The 23,466-nt window shown below is 39.3% G+C and overlaps 1 pseudogene across 1 annotated transcript; it reads right to left on the bottom strand.

Annotated features, from left to right (window-relative positions):
* Positions 1-14,225: 14,225 nt before the first annotated feature.
* Positions 14,226-14,999, bottom strand: LOC147613657 (germin-like protein 8-2 pseudogene; annotated as a pseudogene). The gene has a single exon (XR_015263252.1). The product of XR_015263252.1 is annotated as a germin-like protein 8-2 pseudogene (transcript).
* Positions 15,000-23,466: the final 8,467 nt, after the last annotated feature.

The raw sequence follows: 23,466 nt of genomic DNA, 5'->3' as shown, positions 1-23,466 counted from the left end.
CATGAGCTTGAGAGGGGCTGTTGAGATTCAAGCTCGATGTCAGTGTGAGCCAGCTATGTTATGTGCTAGCATGTTAGGTAGGAACATGTGTGAGACATAAATGACCGCGTCTAGCTGGTCATAGTGTGTGGACATTAGCTAGGGTTAGATGTGTGTGGACAGAAGTCATAGTGTGTTGTGTGTATTATGGATTATGGTTTTATGCATTATGTGAGAAGGGAGATGGCTTCCCTCTATGGTTTGGGTTTGCAATATACATTAGGGTTTGCTCCTGTGTGTGTGTCTCCTCTCCCTCTACCTATTTTTTCAACAGAAGCTTCTTCAGGCTTGCAAGGTGTCGTTGCTTGTTTCGTGCATCCTGTTTGGCTGCATTCATCTTGTCCCATTCAATATCAAAGGCCTGCTTAAGCAACAAGTTGTTCTTTTGGAGCTCCCGATTCTGAGTTTTCAAGTTGTTCACCACTTCTTTAATTCCTATTAGGCTCTAATACCATGTCAAAAGAATTAAGACTGTGCTCAAGAGTAAATTGTGTAGGGTGAAAGTGTGTAGGAATGAGCTTAGGTGCAAGAGAGAAAAAAGGGTTAGGGTTATAAGAATGTTTTGTACCAGAGATCTACTCATTTTCTAATGCATTCCACATGGGACAAGCACTTTGAATGCTTACAAAAAGTATTAATCAAATACAAAGAGTACAGGATCTCCTTCAATCCTCTCAAATGTCAATTCTAGGTTTAGGATGGAGTGATATTGGGAGATAGGAATGGCATATCTATAGATCAAAGTAAGATCCGAGTGATTGCGGAACTAACAACTCCCACAAACTTCAAGGGAGTGCAACACCGCTTAATGGGCCACATGGGGTACTATCGACAATTCAGTATCTTTTATGTTGAGGTAGCATGTATACTATCCAAATTCTTCATAATATTTGAGTGGACAAATGAGTGTGAATAAGAATTTGAGGGGTTGAAATAAGCATTGGTCAATGCACCATATTCATGTAGATGCTTCAAAGTTTTTCACAAGATGTTCTTTCGCATAACCAGTTAGCATAAGCTAGACTTCCTAGTCAGCTTTGCGAGTAGGAATCTTTAACAAGGTAGAGATCAACTACACTATGATAAAGCATCAAAGGATAAGTGTTGGTCTATCATAGGGGTTCACTTTCCATATAAAAGGGGATGTCATCTAGGTTCACAAAACTCATAAAAACTCCCTATTTAGGTTTCTCTCGAGAATAAATTATACCCCCTTTTAAGCTTATGAGTCTTGCTTATGGAACTTAAGTACCCCATATTTAAGGTGTTAAAATCAAACAATAACTATTAATGCAGTACATGAGGTAAGATGCAACCCATATGGGTGTACACTACACTACAAGAGATGGGGAGCATAGCCACATGAGGACCTGGGCAGCAGCATGAGTGGAGGGTGTGCACAGTTCTAGTGCATATCTATGCACATGGCTATATCCTCATGCATAGCTATATGTATAGCCGCATACTAGGAAAGAAATCTAGATATTCTAGAGAAAATTCTAGAGAGCTCAAAATATCCCAATATCACAAAAGAAGAAGTACAAAATGTAATGTAATACAATCAATTATGGACTAAAGCAAGACTAGTAAATTAAGAAATTGATTAATGAATAAAGGTGAGATCAACCCAAAATTTGTTGCATCTACCATCAAATTCATACATGCTAATTGGTCTATCTCAAGATCCATATGTTTCATTGTAAGATCAACAAAAAAATCTATCCCATTGCTAATGGACTCAACATCATTATCATCCTCATAATTATGCTCAGATTCAATTCCTTCCTCATTATGACACCTTCATCTTGTTTAGTTGGTGGTGGTATCTCGCGTTCTTCATCTTGTACTCGACTTCTTGTGAAGGTGAGGGATTATGAGAAGACCTTGAGAAGGGCTTGTGAAGGGAGAAGAGCATGATAAGGGCAAGGGAGGACAAGGGAGAGTAGGGTAAGGTACATGCCATAGCTAGAGAGGATCGACCTTTAAACTTATGCGTGAAGCAGAAGAGGAGTGGAGAATGCGAAAGCAGGTCGGGCAACATGCACGAGAAAGGTATCCGATTTTATTTTTCTAGTATGTAGCTATCTTTACATATTCTCCCCACTATTAAAGCCAAAGGCACCTCCTCTTTTACAAGAGAAGCATAGTGAGAAGATTGAGGGCTCTCCCTCCACTATAACCACCTACTCGGAGATAACCACTCCTAACTTGACATAAGCAGCATTCTAGATGGCATATAATAATGCCTCATATCTCTATGCATAAACCATAATGTATGCATAGGCCGTTGACCTAAACCATAGCATATGCATAGTCTAAACCATATGCTATGCATAGCCTATGCATATCCTATGCATACACTATGCATAGCCTATATGTACACTATGCATAGGGTATGAATAGCATAGGCTATTCATAGGATATGCATAGCATAGGTAAAGCATAGGATATACATAGGCTATGCATAGGGTATGTATAGCATAGACTATGCATAGCTTCTGCATATGCTATGCATAACGTATGCATAGCCTATGCAGCATAGGCTATGCATAGGGGCCATAGACTCTTGACCTAAACTTAATCCTTGGCACCCAAGGGTGCAAAAACACAAAGAGAAGAAGCACAAACAAAGAGGGCTTACCTCTACTAGCCGAATCCATATGAGAACCACTACGTGGCCGGAACCCTTGGTGGTTTTTCGCTTGAATAGACATAAAACTTTATCATAATAAATCAAAACATTAGTTCATAAGTTCATAAGCACTATGCATAAGCCCTATGCATAGGCTATGCATAGGCCTTATGCATAGATATGCATAGCCTATGCATAACATATACATAGCCTCTGCATAGTGTATGCATAGCCTATGCATACGCTATGTATAGCCTATGCATAATCCCTATTGCATAAGGCCTGTGCATAGCCCTATTCATAAGGCTATGCATAAGCCCTATTGCATAAGGCCTATGTATAGCCTTATTGCAATAGCTGTGCATAAGGCTATGTATAATCCGTATGCATAAGGCTATGCATAAGCCCTATTGCATAAGGCCTATGCATAGCCCTATTTTATAAGGCCTATTGCATAAGCCCTATACATAAGGCTATTGTAATAAGCTTATGCATAAGTCCTATTGCATAAGGACTATGCATAGTCTTATTGCAATAGCTATGCATAGTCCTATGCATGAGGCTATGCATAAGCCTTATGCATAGGGCTATGCATATCCCTATTGCTGGTAAGCAACAAATTTTTGCCTAAGGAGCAGATTTTTGTTGGAGTGAAAAAACGTTGATGTGGTCGTTGTTTAGCAGCGAAACCCTGCGTAATTTTTTGTTTGTAGTACTGGATATTGTTGTGTGTTTTGTATAAACCCTAAATCAGTTTTGGCCAGGTTAAAGATGTCTGACAGGTTAAAGATGTTTTTGCATGTATACGCTCATACTTTATCAAGGACCAGAATTTGGTTCCGAGGCATGGTTGAGAGAAAAACTTCGATGTGTGTGTGTGATCAATGTAAGGGCTAGTATATACAATAACGCCATATAACAATTGAGCATGTCTAGACATATGGTCTTCATGAGGCAGTGGCACAACCAAGTGCGAATGATGACATGGAGGAGAATCATATGAGAGTTCTAGGTAACATGCCACACCATTTAGTGACATCAGGTAGAGTGTAGAAGGTGGTAAGGCTTCATATGGAAAGCATGGCTGAGACTCATCTTCCCCAACCAATGAATGAGGTGCCTCCACCATTGCCACATGAGGAGGAAGAGAATCTCATCATGGATGACATGGTGAATGACTTCTTTGGACAGGAGGTCATAGATGATGCTGAGCAAGCTCCAATGTCACAAGAGGAGGAAACCTTGCATAGAGAGGCAAGCACCCCCTTGTATGATGTGTTCATACTCCACACTACCTGCAAACTTGGAGCTATTGAACTTGCAAACAACCTATGGATGGAGTGATGCAAGTGTCACAAGTCTTCTTCGGCGGTAAGACTGCCTCATTATACTCTCTCAAAAAGAAAATATTCAATGTTCTATATACTCTCCTTGTGCTAAATTTTTGACATATGGTTTCTTATGTTATGTTGTAGGCTTCTCAAGAAGATTCTTTTCTCTCAAAAATCTATTACTGAAATCATGATATGGGTGTCATAAAATTCTCTCTCTACTATGTATGGATTACACAAAAATGCATGCATGTCCCAATGATTGCATGCTGTTTAGAGGGGTTAATAAAGATGCAACACAATGTCTACAATGTGGGGAGAGCCGCTATAGGGATGATTTGCAAGGAGATAAAGTTTCCCTAAAGGTTTTGAAACACTTTCCTATCATTCCTCGCATCCAACACTTTTAAATGTAAGGGATTGTAGAACTCATGATGTGGCATGCTACTTATTGCTCGACCGATGGCATCATGAGGATCATAGGCTGATTCACCGCATGGCAACATGTGGAGCATCAATGGTCAGAGTTTAAACATGAGCCTCGTCACTTAGGTCTTGGCTTGGGCATGGATGGTGTTAACCCATTTGGCTTCAAGTCCACATAATGGTCTACTTGGCCTATTGTATTGGTGAATTACAACCTCCCTCCATGGGTGGCAATCAAGAAAGGTCATATCATTCTTACTCTCCTTGTACCACGAAAGTATAAGCATGAAAGTATAAGGTGGGAAACATGGATGTGTACCTCAAGCCTTTGATTGAGGAGCTTGAGACACTCTGGTGAGGTATCAAAGTACATGATGTTTCAAGGCCAATAAATAGGCATGAGGCGGAGGTGAAAGGAGTTTTTCTTTCGACGATGCATGACTATCTTAGGTTCTCGAAGTGCTCAGGTACATACTTGAACCTTATATTCTTAAGGCTTTAGCCTTTAAACTTTAATTTTATATCTCTATTTTATATCTCTCTATCTCAATCATCTCAATTTAAAAATAGGTTTGGCAACCTCTGGACATCATTTATGTTCAATTTACGGACCACCACTTGTTTGGAAAAGACCATCTACACTTAAGAAGGTGGTGTATGACAAACATCATTGATTTCTCCCTCTTTACATCCCAAGTATGTGCCACCACATGATGTCTCACCACTTGTGATGAGAGATAGAGATTGGTTTGAGGCATGGAGAAGCACTCCCAATCCACCACCAAATGGGATGTCTACACACTCAATCTTCTTTCGACTTCGATATTGGTGTGACATGAAGATCAATCATCTCTTAGATCCCAAGCATATCTTCAAAAATATGGAAACAAATATTTGGGACCATTTAATTGGTAAAAGAGATGCAAAGGGTGCAACGGAGGACTTACAAAACATTGGACACCTTCAAAGTGCATGGCCAATTGAAAGTGAGAGTGGCAAAATAGTTCTACCAAAGGCACCATGGGTATTAAACAAGAGGGAGCACAATAAGGTGAAAAGTGTGGTTGCCTCTTTTTTCATACACCAATGGGAGTAATTCATTCATTGAAGGGTACCTTCACAAAAACCAAAAAAGAAAGGAGAGGAACAATTATATGGCCTCAAGACACATGATTGGCATAAGATATTATAGGTATATGAATATTCGCTTATTCATTTTCTCTTTATGGTACAGAATTTGTAAGCTCATATACTAACTTTCATTTTTTTCTATGCATAGTTTATTCTTCCAATTGCTATAGTTGGTTGTGGAGACAAGAAGGTGAGAGAGGCTATTTATAAAATGGAAAGCTTGGTGAGGTATGAATCTTCTCTTCAATTCACTAAGTTATATTGCTTATTTGGAATTCTCAAGCACTGATAAGTTATGTGTATTGGTAAATAGTACACACAATTGCTATGTATGTAGGTACATATTCTTAAAGGAGATAGATCCTACATCCATTGAGATGGCTCGTCTCAATGCTATTGAGGTAGTGTGTATGATTGAGGATAACTTTCCTTGAATAATTCTCACTAACCAATTGCATCTTGTGGTGCATTTGGTTGATGAAGTGGCATTGTGTGGTGTTGTTCATGTTTGATGGATGTTTTTTCTTGAAAGGTTCATGAAAACCTTAAAGAACTTTGTGAGACAAAGAGCAAGTTTGGAAGCAAGCATGGCAGAGGGATGGTTAATGCAAGAGTCTCTTGTATATATCTCAAAATATCTATCTCGCATAGATCCTTCCATGACACGATTGTGGAGCAATGAGGAGGATGACCGACTAATCACTAATATGCCTTAAGGAAAAGGAAGGCAAGGAAGACTGGATGAAGCATTATGCCACAAGGTGAATACATTCTGCATTCTAAATAGTCCCATCATAGAGAAGTGGATTTGGAGATACAAGGATGCAATCAATAGATGAAAGGACGAGAGAAGAGCTTTCAGAAGAGAAAATAGACGCTTGCCATTTCAGCCTAACTTGGAACCTCTACCAAATGTGATCAATATAGAATGGATTTGTATGGAAATATCAATGACATCGCAAAAAGGAGAGATGATAACAGGAGAAGAGCATGAGTATACAAGAGGATGCGACCCTCAAGTAAGTACATTCTTCATCTCTATCTCACGTATATACCTTATTTAATGCACTATACAAAATGTCATGCGACCCTCAAGTAAGTACATTCTTCATCTCTATCTCACGTATATACCTTATTTAATGCACTATACAAAATGTCATGCTTTTGTTTAATGTTAGTACAAACTATATAATGCAATATGGTGAGAGGGAAGGAACTTTTACACAGAGCGTGTGGATTCTAAAAGAAACACATTTGATTGTGGTGTGATGACAACTTTTGAGCAATAAAGTCGAGCTAGTAGACATGATACCAATGTCATAGAGGACAATCTTGAGTATCGTGGAACTATTTAGGATATTCTTGAGGTTGGATTTAGAGCATTTAGTCTATTCATCTTTGATGTGTCAAATGGTTCAAGGTGATATATAGAGGTGCTCAAGCAACTGTGAAAAAACATCCAAATGAGTTCTTTCAAATTGATTCCACCAAGTTTTGGAACGATGAGAAAGATAACTTCGTACTACCTCAACACTGTCAAACAGGTTAGTAACCCAACCAATCCCAAATTAAATCTTGATGTAGTATAATAAAAGTGTAACCCCCTTGCTTTGTGATATTAGGTTGTGTTACATGCCGATCGAATTGATCTAAAGTGGTGGTATGTTAAATACAAGTTTTCCCTCGTTCAAAACATATCTTTCAAGATCAAGATGTTGAGGCCAAATCTCTGGATGAAGTGCTAGTACCACCTCAAATCGTCTCATTGGAAGAAGATGATGAAGAAAACGTTTTGGATGTGACTGATGAAGAGCATGAAGAAGATCAATCGAAAGAAGATGATGAGTCACCTATCAATCATGACAATTCTTCATTGGATCATGATAGTGATATTGAAATTGATATGGAACCCCATCTTTTCATTGAGCTTCCATTAGATATAGACATTGATGAAGCAGCACATATGGATTTATTACAAGATGGGATAGATTCATGATCTTTCAACTATCTTTTCTTTTTTTCTCGAAACATGGCTCTAAGGGTTTTAACGCATGTTTTTTTTAAAACTATATATCATTTTTTGTGTATGTGATGTATTTTTAAAATTCAGCATCCAACAACTCTATGGAATTTCATGCAACAAAAATAGCAGCGTTTTTCGCTGTTCAATAGTGAAATCATAGTATAGCACTGAAATTTTGCTGCTGCTAAAGACGCTGCTCTCAACAATGGAATTTCGTTGCTATAAACGCTGCTCATCAGCCATAGCAACGGAATTTCGCTGCTATAAACGTTTTGGACCAACAAAATTTTACTGTTAATAGCACTGTTCAGCAGGGAACGAAATCCTCGACATCCCGACAAAAAAAGCGCTACTGAAATGCTGCTAGAAAACACTGTTGTTGCCCCAATGTGTTGTAGTGATTTGTTAAATAGTGATATTTAGTGTCATAAAATAATGTGGCACTAAACATCATTCTCATAAAAACTTACCAAAATCCCTTTAAAAAGGCTTTTCTTATGATGTTGTGTGACATTTTGTTGTGACATTAAACGTCACCCCTAATGACATTAATGATTGACGTGTTAACATCTCCCGTATCTTGAAAGCTTACACATAGAAAACCCATGTGCTTTTTGGGCCATGTGACATTAGCATAGTGACATTAACATAGAAGTTCTCTTGTAGTGATGATCTTGAGACATCCCTCGACTTTGGCACAATAAAGAGGATGGAAAAATAGTTGGAGAGGTACCATAAGGCAAAGGACTAACTGGTAATATAGATGACACATTACAAGATAAGATAAATAAATTTGGTATGTTCAATTCTCTAGAAATGAAAAAATGGCTTGATGTAAAGAGGCACACGTGGGGAGGTCAAATGTACGAAAACATTTCAGGATAAGACCAAGACATCTTATATATCCTCTTAAGACTACACAACTCCCTAATAATATGCCACCTAGATAGCTAGAACAAACTCTACGAAAAGCAAGAGAGGACGTTGAAGGCTCCCGTAAGGTTTTAGCTATGTCAAAATGTGCTCAACGTGCTCTGCACTTTTTGTTTCCTTAAGGCCTTGGGTTCATTGTAGGGATTTTTTGGTCATTCATATCTTGGACACTTACATGTACTCTTGTCTCCTTTCATGGTCTAGGGCTCAGGGCAAGCTTGATAGCCACCCTCATAGTGAGAGGTTAAATCACTTAGGCCTTATGCAAATACCTTCTTTGCTAATGTGCATGTCAATTTCTTCTCTTTTCATCATAATTGAACATAACGGATGCTAGATTTGGACTTTATGTGCTGATTTCTTTGATATTTGGTCTAGATCCATTTCAATTCGTATTAGAGCTTCGATTTTGATCAAGTTTCTTGAAATTTCTTGAAAATATTTTGAGTTTTCTTGATTTTCTTGATAAAGAAGATGAAAAATGTTGGGATTGCATGAATTTTGCTTCAACTATAAATTTTTCTAAGGTTTTTGGGCAAGAATTGGGCACTGGATCAATTTCTTGGACTAAATCTGAGCACAAGACCAAATTTTAAAAAGATGTGGAGCAAATTTGAACTAAGTAGGAGTGATTAGTGGTAATTTTTTTATAATCACATTTTTAGTTTCTCTTCCACTTTTGTTTAAGCTTTCCATGTCCAGGGTTCATCAAATAGTAGCCGTTTCCACACAAATCCTTGGGACTTTTGTCAGGGACATCTTTAGCAACACATAGAGCACCATTTTGAAGTATTTTTTAGGCTTGGAATGTTTTATTTTTCTCCTTCTTCCCATGAATCAAGAAACCCTAGAAATGGTGTTCTCAATCTTTCATAGGGCTCAAGATCCATCATACTCACCATATATTAGCATTAGAGCCTTATCTTGAGTACAGTTTGTGTGATTTGCATCTCCAAAGCTCCATACAAGCTAGCAGTGAGTTCTGCATGAGGAGGAGTTTCTTTTGCTTCCAACCAACACTTGGTGCAAGATATGGAGGCTTCCATAACTTAGTAATGCTATTGGGAGCTTAAAGAAGACATTCTTAGAGTCTTTATATGGAGATTTTGAAGTTCTTGAAGCTTTCTTCAAGAGGGCCAAAGCAAAGAATGTGCTTCGCAAATCTACACAAGGAAGAGACTTTTCTTTATCACACAAGCTGGAGGCTTCTTGGTAATCATCGATCAATTGCTACACATTTTCTTGCATTATTTGATGGATTTCGTGAGTTCTTGAATCCATTATCAAGAATTACGAGTTTCTTTGAAGAAACCTTGATCTCATGGATTAAGCCTTGATTACATATGCTAACCAGCTTGCTAAGAAAGTCCTAGAAGCCACATTATGGTCATTGGATTGGCTTGATTGAATGCATATTGGAAAAGGGGATTGCATTGTGAGTAATGGATGCATTTAGTTCAAATTGGTTAACCCTAGTTCCATTTTTTTCTAGTTTTCTCAAAATATTTCATTATGGCAGGGAACCTCCGAAGTTATCATTGGTCACATAAGACATGAAAGGGGATGAGTTAGTGGAGCATGGCAACATTCATGTAATGAAGGAGTTGGGAGAGCAATTGATTGTGGTGATAAGCACTCAAAAAAGCACTTCTCCATCAATGGAGCAAGAATTTTGAGTGTAATGTTCTGACATGTAGTGTAAATTTACCTTAGTTACAAATACAAAATAGTAAATTTGGATTTTATAATTTCTCTATAAAATATCCCAACGCTATTTGAAGGCCCATTTAAAATAGGCAGTGCACTAACATTAGTCTCCATTTTGTTCCCCACTTGTGTTTCTTCTTCACCTATAACTTCTTTGAATTTTCAGATTTGAATCAATATTGTCTCCTATGTAACACAGAAGAGAGCAGAGTAAAAAGGACTTGGTTAGGCCTGCGCTTACACGATTTGCATATATGTTTATTATGTTGGTCAATTTGCTTGATGAGAGATGTTATAAGGGATTGCAAAAGTTAATGCTTTGTGATAAGTTTGGAATACTCTAGGTTTCACATGCTCAAAAAGCAGAGGAAGTATCATCCATTGTGTATGGAGCAACACTTTGGCAAGAAGCTCGATTGATTGTGAACATATGTGTGCCTACTTTTAAAATTATGTGCTTGGTTGATAGGGAAGGAGCCACCATGGGCCTTATCTATGAGCTCATGGATTGCATGGTGGAGATGATAAAGAATATTCAAGGGGTTGATTCCACCAAGTTAAAGTAGGTTAGAGATTTTTGTATTGAGCGTTGGTATATGTTTCATACACCCTTGCATACTATGGGCTATGTTTTGCATCATGATTGGAAAGGAGAATACCAAGATAGTGACCAGAGGTGCATAAGAATTGGATGACTCTGCTTGAGGCTTACACAAAAGGTGATGCAGAATTGTAAGGAAATATTCTTGATGAGTATGATAAGTACAAGTCAGAAGGAGATTCATTTTTATGTACAATTACAAAAGAAGAAAAAATAATGTAAGAGGGTGTGAAATGGTGGCAAACATTTGGGACATGCACACCTAATTTGTAGTAGTTAGGAATCCGAGTGCTCTCTCAAGGCACTTGTGTTTCACCATGTGCAAGAAATTGGAGCACATTTTCTCTCATTAACAACAAAATAAGAAATGGGCTCAAACATTCACATACTGAAAAGCATGTTTTTGTAAACACAAACCTTCATCTCATGTATGTAAAATCAAGGAGCGGGGTTATGAGAAGATGGAGGTTACATTGGAAATGCTCAACAAAGAGAAGTATGGTGATCAATTGATTGCTCTACAAGAGTTGTAGGAGGCTATTGAGGAGGAGGAGGCTTAGGAGGCTAACTATGGTGAGGCCTCATCCTCGTATGCTATTGAGGCCCTTGACTTTGATGATGATGACGATGACAATGATGATGCTCTTATTGTTGAGTTCTTTCCAAAGGGGGACGATGATGATATAATTTATGAGGATCTTGTTAAGTAGCTTTGCTACTACTTCATTCATGTTCTTCTAGCTTTCTTCATCTTTAGCCCGTTAGTATTTTTGTTGTTGGCTTCATCTTTAGCAAGTTGCATGTTGAATCATGAGACTTTGATTTATAATGTTTAAATGTTTTAACATTCATTCATGATCTTTACCGTTCCAAACTATAAGTTTTACATATTCTCCATCATATTGAATGACTGGATTCTCATGTGTTTTTTAAAAAAAATACTCAACAAAGTAGTGTCACATATATTTCAAACTAGAGGTTTTTACCGTACTTTAATCATACTTCCTCGTATGTGTATTCCATATGATTATGGTATGGAAAAACTATGTTCTGGTGGTTGATGCAGAAGGCTGTTTCAAGCACGTATATTTCAAACTAGAGGTTTTTACCATACTTTAATCATACTTCCATACTGGTATGTGTATTCCATATGATTATGGTATGGAAAAACTATGTTCTGGTTGATGCCGAAGGCCATTTCAAGCATGTGGTTGGGGAGGGGCAGGTTGGCCAGGAAGAGGTCAACGGAGAGGTGCAAGTTGCCCGGGTTGTGGTTGCTGAGGGCGGGAAGGGAAGGGAAGGGAAGGGCGGGGCATGTCGAGGTTGAGCTGGAAGTGCACTATGCCACGAGGAAGATGAAGAGATCGCCGGGAGAGAGGGTCTGCTAGAAGAGGGAGTTGTTTAGGCATAGTGGAGATAAAACCCACCTTGGGCATGCCCTGGGCCAGGTAGAGCACCTCGGTAGAGTACAAAAAAGAGTGTGCATCATGTCTTTCATGTTAGTAGGTCAAAAGAGCTCGTGGGTGTAGGAGATAGCTTAGTGTTTATCTAGATAGGATCTTATGAGACTCGGGGTTTTTTCTTTTTATGTTTCTCATTAGATGGTTGGGGTTGCTGATTTCGTAGGGAATGATTAACATGTCAAGTTCTAAGTGGCTGATCAAACCGGGAGACTACGACCACACTTGGGAGAATGTTTCTTTGCTCTAATTTAGTTTTAATATTTTTCCTAAAACATCCTCTGGTAAGGAAAGGGATAATATTATATTTTGGGGAGATTTTTCATGAAACATGAACCTTGGGAGAGTATCATCTCTCAAGGATGCATCTACTATTTAGCCCATTGTTTAGTGGCATAAGTGACAATCATGTGAAGAATAGGGTTGCATCATATGGGTGGTGCATGCCTTCGGGGGTGCAAATTATGCTCAGGTTGTGTAGTCTTTCACTTAGCAGAGTGTCTTTCCATTATATTTGATTTGGAGCATAAGGTTAGATGGTAGCTAAACCCACCAATTGTCCTCTTGGTTTATTTTCTATGTGTTGATGAACCATGGATTACACGTCCTAGGATTGATTCACGATTATGCTTTTATGCGTGTGGATCTTGGATGGACACTCAAGTAAGTGTTATTATTGCTTTCAAGTAATTCAACATCAAGCCAAGAGGCCTTGTTGTTGAAGTAACTTTGACATAATCTCGTTCTCTATCCGATGGGTAAACAGTACTGGTCAGCCCGAATCTCAAAATATCTCTCTCTCTCTCACTGTTCCTCCATAAAATCACCTCAAGGCTCTGAAAGAATAGCCCAAAAAATAGCGAATAAGAATTAGTTAGATTACCATGCACGAAAATGATAAAGATAGTAATCTTTTCTTAAAACCAGAATTAGTTAGATTACAAAACACTGGAAAGTGGTATTGGTTTCATTTCGCGAATACCGACTAAACTGTGCGGGATCTCCAAATGGCCCGAACACGGACTTTGTTTCTCTTGTGATGATCTAACTTTCTTTAATACTTCTCTTTGACAAATATAGTTATCCACCCCCTCATGGGAAGCCTTTACTAAAAATTAAGGGTCAAGTTGGTATCCAGGCCCTGTTTCGAGCGCCCGTTGTGGCTATATTTACTATGTAAACTCCCATGCGAGTTTCCTTTAGTCTAAACTTCCCACTGTGACCCTCTTATACATTATCGAAAATGGTTAGGTATGGAATATAAATCTCTTACGAATGATGGCACAAAATAGGTATAAAAACTCCAAAATTGGCCAAAAATCGACATCTCTAAAATCACTCAATTTGTGACCAAAATTAAAAGTATTTGCCACTTTTAAAACATTTAATATAGATGCTAAAAACCACCAAGTCAACTGGACCCAAAAATACATACATAGGAGTACGTTACATCCTCTTTTGAACTTGAAAGTATAGAAACATTGGGCAACTATTTCAAATTTTGAGTGTAATGTGCTGACATGTAGTGTAATATTGGCAAATTTACCTCAGTAACAAATACAAGATAGCAAATTTGGATTTTCTATCCCTATAAAATAGCCCAACGCTGTTTGAAGGCCCTTTTAAATTAAAATAGCCAGTGGACTAACATTAGTCTCCATTTTGTTCCCCATTTGTGCATCTTCTTCACCTATATCAAAACTTCCTGGAAACTTCAAATTTGAATCAACATGATCCCTATTTTCAAAACAAGAGACAGATATATATGATAGTTAAGTATGTATTTTAGAATCAATCGATGCATACCATAAGACTGCGATTTTGCTTCGTACTGTATCTTGAAGTTTCTAAACACACTCATTTTAGATACTCCTTGGATTAAAATTATGATAAATGAACTTACTCAAGAGCTTACATTGGCAAGTTAATTCGGCAACTCCACTAGTTCGGAAACATCGATGATATTATTTAGAAGATGAAATTATTTAGAAGATGATATTATATAGTAAGGCATTGTTCCTTGTCACAGCTAGGAGAGGGTGGTCCTGACGCTAGCAGTGAGGAGGTCCACCTCTTTCTTCTCGATGCCGAAGGCCGTTTCGAGCACCTGGTCGGGGAGGGGCGGATTGGCCGCGAAGAGGGCGGCGGCGAGCTGCGAGGTGCCCGGGTTCTGGCTGTTAAGGGCGGAGATGGCCAGGGCGGGCTGGTGCATGTCGGGGTTGAGCTGGAAGTGCACTAGGCCACGGGGGAAGACGAAGAGATCGCCTGGGGAGAGGTTCTGCTGGAAGAGGGAGTTGTTGGTGGAGACGAAACCCACCTGGAGCATGCCCTGGGCCAGGAAGAGCACCTCGGTGGCGCGGGGATGCACGTGGGGAGGGTTAAGGCCCTTGGGCTGAAAGTCGATGCGCGCGATGGACAGGCCCTGCGTGTTGAGGCCCGGGAAGTTGGTCGCGAAGGCCAGGTTAACGGCGGAGCCCAGTCCTTTGACCAGGGGTGCCGCGTTACGAAGCAGCGTTGACGTGAAGTCCGAGGGCTGCACGCGGTTGGACGGCTTGCAGGTCAGCCCGTTGAGGGTGAGTGGGCCGCCGTCCGCCACGCAGAAGTCCTGCAGAGGGTCTTCATCGGCGGCACTCACCTCGACTATGAGCAGCGGCGGCGCAGAGGAGGCCAACAGCATCAGCGCGGCCAGAAGCAAGTAGCTAACTGCCATGACTGAGAGACTAGCAAAGAGTACATATTGAAAAGAAGGCACTCGTCGCTGCAATTTATGAACGGCGCCCGAGTTCAAAGATTCTACTATCTGCCACGCCACAAGGACGGGTGAACGCTATCTGAAAGCAACTGGAGTTCGGCTCGGTTCTCCGGTCAGCATCTTACGGCAGCGCTGCCATAAGATGAAAAACCCGTGATCTAAGTTTGAACACAAATGCCATCAATCCCCCATGAAATCTTAGGGTCATTAGGATACTTTCACTCTTCTACAAAGCACGTCCCTACAGGCTACAAATATATATATGGCTGGAGCCTTCCTTTACTCTTGTGGAAGAAAATATTTGAAGCACCATAGATCTAAACATATTAGTAGGAACTTGTATGAAACCATACCATACTTGTGTGAAGTTCATGATCCGCACACACGATAACTAGGAGGTGGATTGCACTACTTCATTGTAAACTATACATCTATAAATGCAATCATTTGAACCCAATGATAGTAGTCGAATAGTTAATGTGAGACCCACCCCACCATCACGTCGCGAGCACCTACCAAATTATGTATGTAGATTTCTTCGACTCTCAACCAAGTAGAGCATATGCATTTGTCAAAGGAGGTGGATTGCACGACTTTATTGTAAACTGTATATCTATAAATGTAAACATTTGAACCCAATGATAGTAGTCGATAGTTAATGTGAGACCTGCCCCGCCATCACATCACCCACCAATGTTGAATAATAAGACTAGCACATTCTACCTTCTCCACTACACTATATGGGTCTGCTGGGGACCACTGTCCTACCTAAAAACTATAGGACTATCTTTACTCTTGTTTAAGAAAGTGTTTCTACTGACCTGCATCTACATAATCCCTTATGTCAAAATAAAGTCATGCATGATTGTAAGCTAGTGGAGACACAAATCATGCTTGTAGAGCCATATTTAAGTGTGGACACATTGGGCAAGTGAACACAAATCATGTGTTAGTGACTTCATGATGCAACACACTAGATGATCAACTGGGCAAGTGAACACAAATCATGTAGCTTGAGTCTTATAACTATTTTAAGGTTATGAGAAACCCATACTTCAGGCCCAAGGGACGTACGAGTTAAAAGAGAGGACCAGTTTGAAAGAAAGTACAATCTCTCAGCGTAATTTTTCTCATGTGCATGCTTGACAGATAAATGATGCTTTCATTTTCATATATTTATGAGCATAGAAAGACATTTCATTTAATATTTAAAGTATCTTTAAAATCATCAATAGAAGTGCCATGCCACAATCAATCACTACATGCCAACAATCACAACAAAAAAGAAAACTAAAAATATATAACATTGTGATAAAAAGATAATATTATCCAAATACCTTCAAATGAACATGCATTTTTGGTCTTTTTTTAATAAATAAAAAACAATTTTGAGGTAAAATACATAATATAAGGATTGCAGGGATATCTATATCTACTCCTTCTTCATGTGTAACATCTCATGTAACTTATTTGCACTCTACCCATGCCTAAACATAAGGGTCATGTAAATACATAAGAACTTAGTACCACTTTTCTACCATCTAGCCATATGTCCAGTAGATAGAACATACACTGCAGAGGGTCTTCATCAGCGGTACTCACCTGGGCTATGAGGGCGAGGCCAACACCATCAGCGTGGCGAGAAGCAAGTAGCTGACTGCCATGACTGAGAGACTAGCAAAGAGTGAGCAAAGAACTCGTCGCTGCAAGTTCAAAGATTCCACTATCTCCCACGCGACAAGGACGGTGCACGCTCATCGCCCAAGTTCAAAGATTCCACTATCTCCCACGCGACAAGGACGGGAGAACGGGATTGTATTTACTTGATGTATGAGCCATTTACGTATACATAAATGTGAGACCTTCCCCCACCAATGTTGAATAATAAGACTAGCACATTTTCTGGGCGAAGCCAATGAGACACGGATTCCCTGAAGATCAGCTTATTCTGGGTAAGGCCATCAATAGTCAGATGGTTAAGAGACAAGTTACATAGGCATGGCATACACGTAAGTGCAGAATGAGATACCCATACTAGACTATACGAAGGGTAGAGGGAGATCTTCTCCAAACATAATATCCTCACACTGCAGGCTACAAATTGTAATGCCGCATTTCCAAATGTCATATATAAAGTTATACTTATGGATTTCAAAAACCTTATATAATTATTAAAATTTGGTATGATTATACAGATAAAATGAAACAGTGAAAAATAGGTATGTTTATGATAAAAAACCAAAAGTAAGTCCGCTTTAATATACATCACTGTTTTGGAAAATGGTTCATGAAAGTTATTGATTATAGCCACCCTGATAATTTTAGGTACCACATAAGTATATTCTGCTATGTAACTTGAGTCTTACATAGACAATTGTAAGGTTCTACCAAACCTGTAATTTGGACCCAAGGGACGTACGAGCTAAAGAGAGGACTGGTTTATTCTTTCACCCTAGTTTTTCTTATATGCATGCTTGATACATAAATGATGATTTCATTTTCATGTATTTATGAGAATACAAAGACGTTTCATTTAATATCTAAAGTATCTTTAAAATCATCAATATAAGTGCCATGCGACAATCCATCACTACATGCCCACAATCACAACAAACAAATAACTAAAAACATATAACATTGTGACAAAAAGGTAATATTATCTAGATATCTTGAAATGAACATGTATGTTTGGTCTTTTTTCCTAGATAAACCCATGAACTCATTAATCCCCATGAAATCTTAGGGTCATTAGGATACTTTCACTCTTCTACAAAGCATCAATTTGGGGTCCCTACAGGCTACAAATATATATGGCTGCAGCCTTCCTTTACTCTTGTGGAAGAAAATATTTGAAGCACCATAGATCTAAACATATTAGTAGGAACTTGAATGAAACCATACCATACTATGCTTCAAAGATTATGAGACATAGAGCAACATTCATTAGGGAAGAAAATATGATGCCTATAGATATGGTTGATCTTGAGCACATTAGGTATTTGGTGAAGTTCATGATCCGCACACGATAACTAGGAGGTGGATTGCACTACTTTATTGTAAACTATACATCTATAAATGCAAACATTTGAACCCAATGATAGTAGTCGAATAGTTAATGTGAGACGTACCCCACCATCACATCACCCACCAATGTTGAATAATAAGACTAGCACATTCTACCTTCTCCACTACACTATATGGGTCTGGGGACCACTGTCCTACCTAAAAACTATAGGACTATCTTTACTCTTGTTTAAGAAAGTGTTTCTACTGGCCTGCATCTACATAATTCCTTATGTCAAAATAAAGTCATGCATGATTGTAAGCTAGTGGAGACACAAATCATGCTTGTAGAGGCATATTTAAGTGTGGACACATTGGGCAAGTGAACACAAATCATGTGTTAGTGACTTCATGATGCAACACACTAGATGATCAACTGGGCAAGTGAACACAAATCATGTAGCTTGAGTCTTATAACTATTTTAAAGTTCTAAGAAACCTATACTTCAGGCCCAAGGGACGTACGAGCTAAAAGAGAGGACTAGTTTGAAAGAAAGTACAATCTCTCAGCGCAATTTTTCGCATGTGCATGCTTGACAGATAAATGATGCTTTCATTTTCATATATTTATGAGCATAGAAAGACATTTCATTTAATATTTAAAGTATCTTTAAAATCATCAATAGAAGTGCCACGCAACAATCAATCACTACATGCCAAAAATCACAACCAAAAAAAAAACTAAAAATATATAACATTGTGATAAAAAGATAATATTATCCAAATACCTTCAAATGAACATGCATTTTTGGTCTTTTTTAAATTAAAAAAATAATAATTTTGTGGTAAATTACATATAAGGATTGCAGGCAAATATCTATATCTACTCCTTCTTCATGTGTAACATCCCCCAATGTAACTTATTTGCACTCTACCCATGCCTAAACATAAGGGTCATGTAAATACATAAGAACTTAGTACCACTTTTCTATCATCTAGCCATATGTCCAATAGATAGAACATACACTGCAGAGGGGCGGTACTCACCTGGGCTATGAGGGCAACGTAGAGGAGGCCAACACCATCAGCGTGGCGAGAAGCAAGTAGCTGACTGCCATGACTGAGAGACTAGCAAAGAGTGAGCAAAGAACTCGTCTCGCTGCAATTTATGAACGGTGCATGCTCATCGCCCAAGTTCAAAGATTCCACTACGCGACAAGGACGGGAGAACGGGGCAACTCGAGTTCAATTAGGTTCTCCGGTAAGCATCTTACGACACTGCTGTCTTGTTATGTATGTTGAAATGTGTGAGTGGATTGTATTTACTTGATGTATGAGCCATTTATGTATACATAGAGCTTCGTATGTTCTATTTATTGGAACATAAAGCTATGCATGCTCTATGTATGCATGCACCATAAACCTATACATGCTCTATGTATCCAGACATAGAACTATGTATGCTCTATATGTATGTATGCATAGAGATCTGCATGCTATATATATATGCATAAATGGATCATACATACCTCTATGTATGCTCTATGAATGCATACATAAAGCATACAGAGCTCTATGTATGCATAAATGGAGCATACAGAGCTATATGTAGGCTCATGTATGCATACATAGAGCATGCATAGTTCTTAATGCTGCCTCGACTGAAACAAGTAAGGGTGGTTAATGCTGCTTGGATTGAAACAAGTAAGGATGGTTAATGCATTCCTTAAATGATGTAAGAACCTACTTTCTTATATGCATCATGAAATAAAAAAGCATGCGTGCGGTGTACGTAAGAGTTGAATGCAAGGAAAGATTTTCAATGGCGAGGCTCTAACTATAGTGTATAGTGTGTACCTATAGTGTATAGTGTGTATGTGTTAGTGTATAGCGTGCTTGCATAAGAGGTATGCTGAAAACCTGAACGAGTACGACTAGAAATAGGTGCATTAATTTTACTATCACACAAGGTTTGCACCAGCCATTTAGGCACACCTCTAGCCTGCTCATTTTCAGCCCTATCCTCATAAATTACATCCTATAAATCTGCATCAGAAATAGGCTGATCTATGATATCGTTTGAAATCTGCATAGGCTGAATATTTGACTCATTAGGACTTACATTTGAATTCCCATCAGAAATAGGCTGATCTATGATATCGTTTGAAATCTCTATAGGCTCAATATTTGACTCATTCGGACTTACATTTGAATTTCCACCTATAAGCAGAGGCAACAACGTATCAAATACATCCCGTGAGCTCACACCTGTCTCTTTGGTACATGATAACAAAGACTGCACAGCATCTTCTACAAAAACATCTCGACTAATCAAGATACGCTTTGATTGCGGATGATACAATCTGTAACCCTTGCTCTCAGCACTGTAACCAACAAAAATGCATTTGACAGCCTTATCATCCAATTTTCTACGTTGTTGCACAGGCACTAAAGCATAGGCCAAGCAACCAAAGACATGAAGTGACCAATAGAAGGCTTCCTGCCATGCCAAGCTTCATATGGAGTAACAGACTACAAGGCCTTAGTGGGACACCTGTTGAGTACATATGCAGCACACATGACAGCCTCAAGCCAAAACGCATGTAGGAAAGCTTGGCTCTTGACCATACATCGTGCCATCTCCATAAGTGACCTGTTTTTCCTCTCAGCAACACCATTTTGCTGAGGGGTATACGGCACTGTACATTGGTGTGTTATCCCATGACTAGCCAGAAATGCATCAAACTCTTTAGACATGTACTCCCCCCCTGATCAGAACGGAGGGTGCCCATAGTACAATTGGATACATTTTCAACCATAAGCAAAAACTGTTTGAAGCACAAAAACACTTCGGACTTTGCCTTCAGTGGATATACCCATGCATGCCTTGAGTAATCATCAATGAAAGTCACGAAGTACAAGTGTTTACTAAATGACGGAGTTTGCATAGGCCCACATACATCACTATGTACAAGTTGCAATTTGCGAGTGGCCTGCATAGAACCATCCTTTGGAAACGCAGAACGCTGCATTTTACCCAAAATACAGTCTTCACAAATACGTTTCAATGGTGCCTCAAGAGGGGGCAATGAAGCAACCATATCAAATTTCTGCAAACGCAACAAACTAGCAAAGTTCAGATGACCAAAACGAGCATGCCATAGTTTTGCATCTGAAACTGCCTTTTCATTAGAAACTGCATTTGCTGAATCTTCCACACACTTGTCATAAGAATTGAGCCTATACAGCCCACGAAACAAGGTGCCAGATGTAATAATCGTATAACCAGAAGTCAAATCATGAACAGTACATCTGTCATCCACAAATTTGACTACAAGTCCAAGTCTAGCAAGCGCAGAGACAGACAATAGATTCTTCTTTATCCCTGGCACATACAAAGCATCTGAAAGTGTGAAAGCGCTGCCATTTGCAGCAGTAAGCATAATTTTCCCAACGCCCTTCACTGGGTAAGAAGCATTATTGTCACATGTGACAGTATTCCCATTAGGGACAGCCTCAAGACAAGTGAACATATGACGATGTGAGGTAATGTGCTTTGTAGCACCACTGTCAAAATACCATACATCAGAGTCAACAGAAACTGCCAAACATGCATCATGTACAGATGGGTCAAACTGGCAATACATGCTAAACGCCCATTCTGTATCCTGCACAACATTTACAGAATCTGCATTTGTAGAAGTATCCGCTATTGTGGCTGCATTTGACCTCTTTCTTCTTTGCCTCTTTAGCCTTTAGCTTAGGGCAATTCTTAATGACATGATCAGTTGCCTTACAATAGTTGCACCTGATCTTTTTCTTGCCTTTATCAAGAGCCTTCTCAGACCTATTGTTGCTACCTGTGGAAGGAGAAGAAGTTGCAGACCTACTAATAGGAGAAGAAATAGTGGAAGGGGCTGCCTTACCACTTCTTCTTTGGGGCAGCAACAAATGCCTGATCAACTGCATGCTGCCTAGCCCTGTTTTACTTGGACTGTGCTTCTTGCAAGAGCTTGTTAACTAAAGTATCATGCTTGACAACATCAGTAACAAGTCTCCACGTGGAAGCAAAAGTCTGATATGACTCAAGTAAAGCATCAAGAACAGTCTGCACAAGAGAATGATCAGGAATAATCTCACGTGCAGAAATCAACTATTCCTTGAGATCTTTAATATCAGCAAGAAAAACATTCATGTCATATCTTCCTGCATAATCTTCGATTCTAGCTCTTTACGCAGGTAAGAGATTTTTGCCTCGTTACGACCTGCATACAAACCAGCTAGAATATCCCAAGCTTGTTTTGCTGTTTTAGCTGAACGAATATGTGGAGTGATGTTATGTTTGACAGAAAGTGCAATCAAGGCATGAGCCTGCGCATCTTTACCATCCCAACGAGCTTGTTCAGCAGTGGGTAAAACAACAGCAACAGTAGAGCTACTAGAACTTGCAACATCCTCAACAGATCCTACATCCACAGAACCTGGACGTACATCCATACCCTGCACAATGTTCCACACTCCTTTTGCAACCAAAACATGCTGCATCATGTATGCCCAAAGTGGGTAGTTACTGTCTCCATCCAATTTGTCATCAGCGGGACAACATGCGAAATACATCATTACTGTTATCAGCCATGGCCACTGACTGAAACTGATGCAAAAGCTACCTGTAATGAAGCAAAGACTGAACAGAAAACAACTCGTGCTATGTAGCACGGTCCACAAAAATAGAATACGTGTGCCTGTTATGCAGAAAACTGCACTGTTGAAATTTCTACACAGAATGATGAAAACACCTGTACAGAACTTGTAATGCAAAAACGGAGCCCGAAATGACCTTAGATGCACAGTATAGGGACTTGTAAGCGGTCGTGAAAGCTCACCTCAATCGGAGAACGTGAGTCGGAGGGTGCTAGTAGCAGCGTAGCCCTGGGAGCTGATGCCTGCTCTGATACCAATTGTTGGAATTAGGGTTGCAGGAAAGCACACAAAGCTTGGAGAAGAAGAAGCAAGAATGCACACAACACACAGTGTATTAGATTGTGTCAATGTACAAAGATAAGTTAGTCCTAGAATGATGGGCGTATTTACAAGCCGGGAAAAAAAACCTCCTAAAGAGGAAAAAAAGTACCCCGGTGGTCCTAAGTGTGTTCACACACATCACTGCCTATATATATGGTAACAGTGCTTAGGGTCATTTACTTGTGGGATTAGGGAACATGGGCCTTGAGACTATACAAGGCATGTGCTCTAGGACTATCGTAACCTTTTGATACCTTTTGAACCTTTGACCTTTGGATACATATCTTTTCAGCCATTCCTTAGTATTAATTGCTCAAGCTTTCCCTAATCCAAGCTAATTAGGCTAATTCATGCGACTAACCTAGATGTTACTTTCTTTCATTGGTATCTGAGCTCTAGGCTTAGA

The sequence above is a fragment of the Cibotium barometz genome, chromosome 43, assembly GCF_041138505.1.
Source record: "Cibotium barometz isolate CiBa-2024 chromosome 43, ASM4113850v1, whole genome shotgun sequence".
Taxonomy (NCBI): Eukaryota; Viridiplantae; Streptophyta; class Polypodiopsida; order Cyatheales; family Cibotiaceae; genus Cibotium; species Cibotium barometz.
The sequence above is the reverse complement of the archived record's forward strand: the minus strand, read 5'-3'. Positions and strand labels throughout refer to the sequence as shown.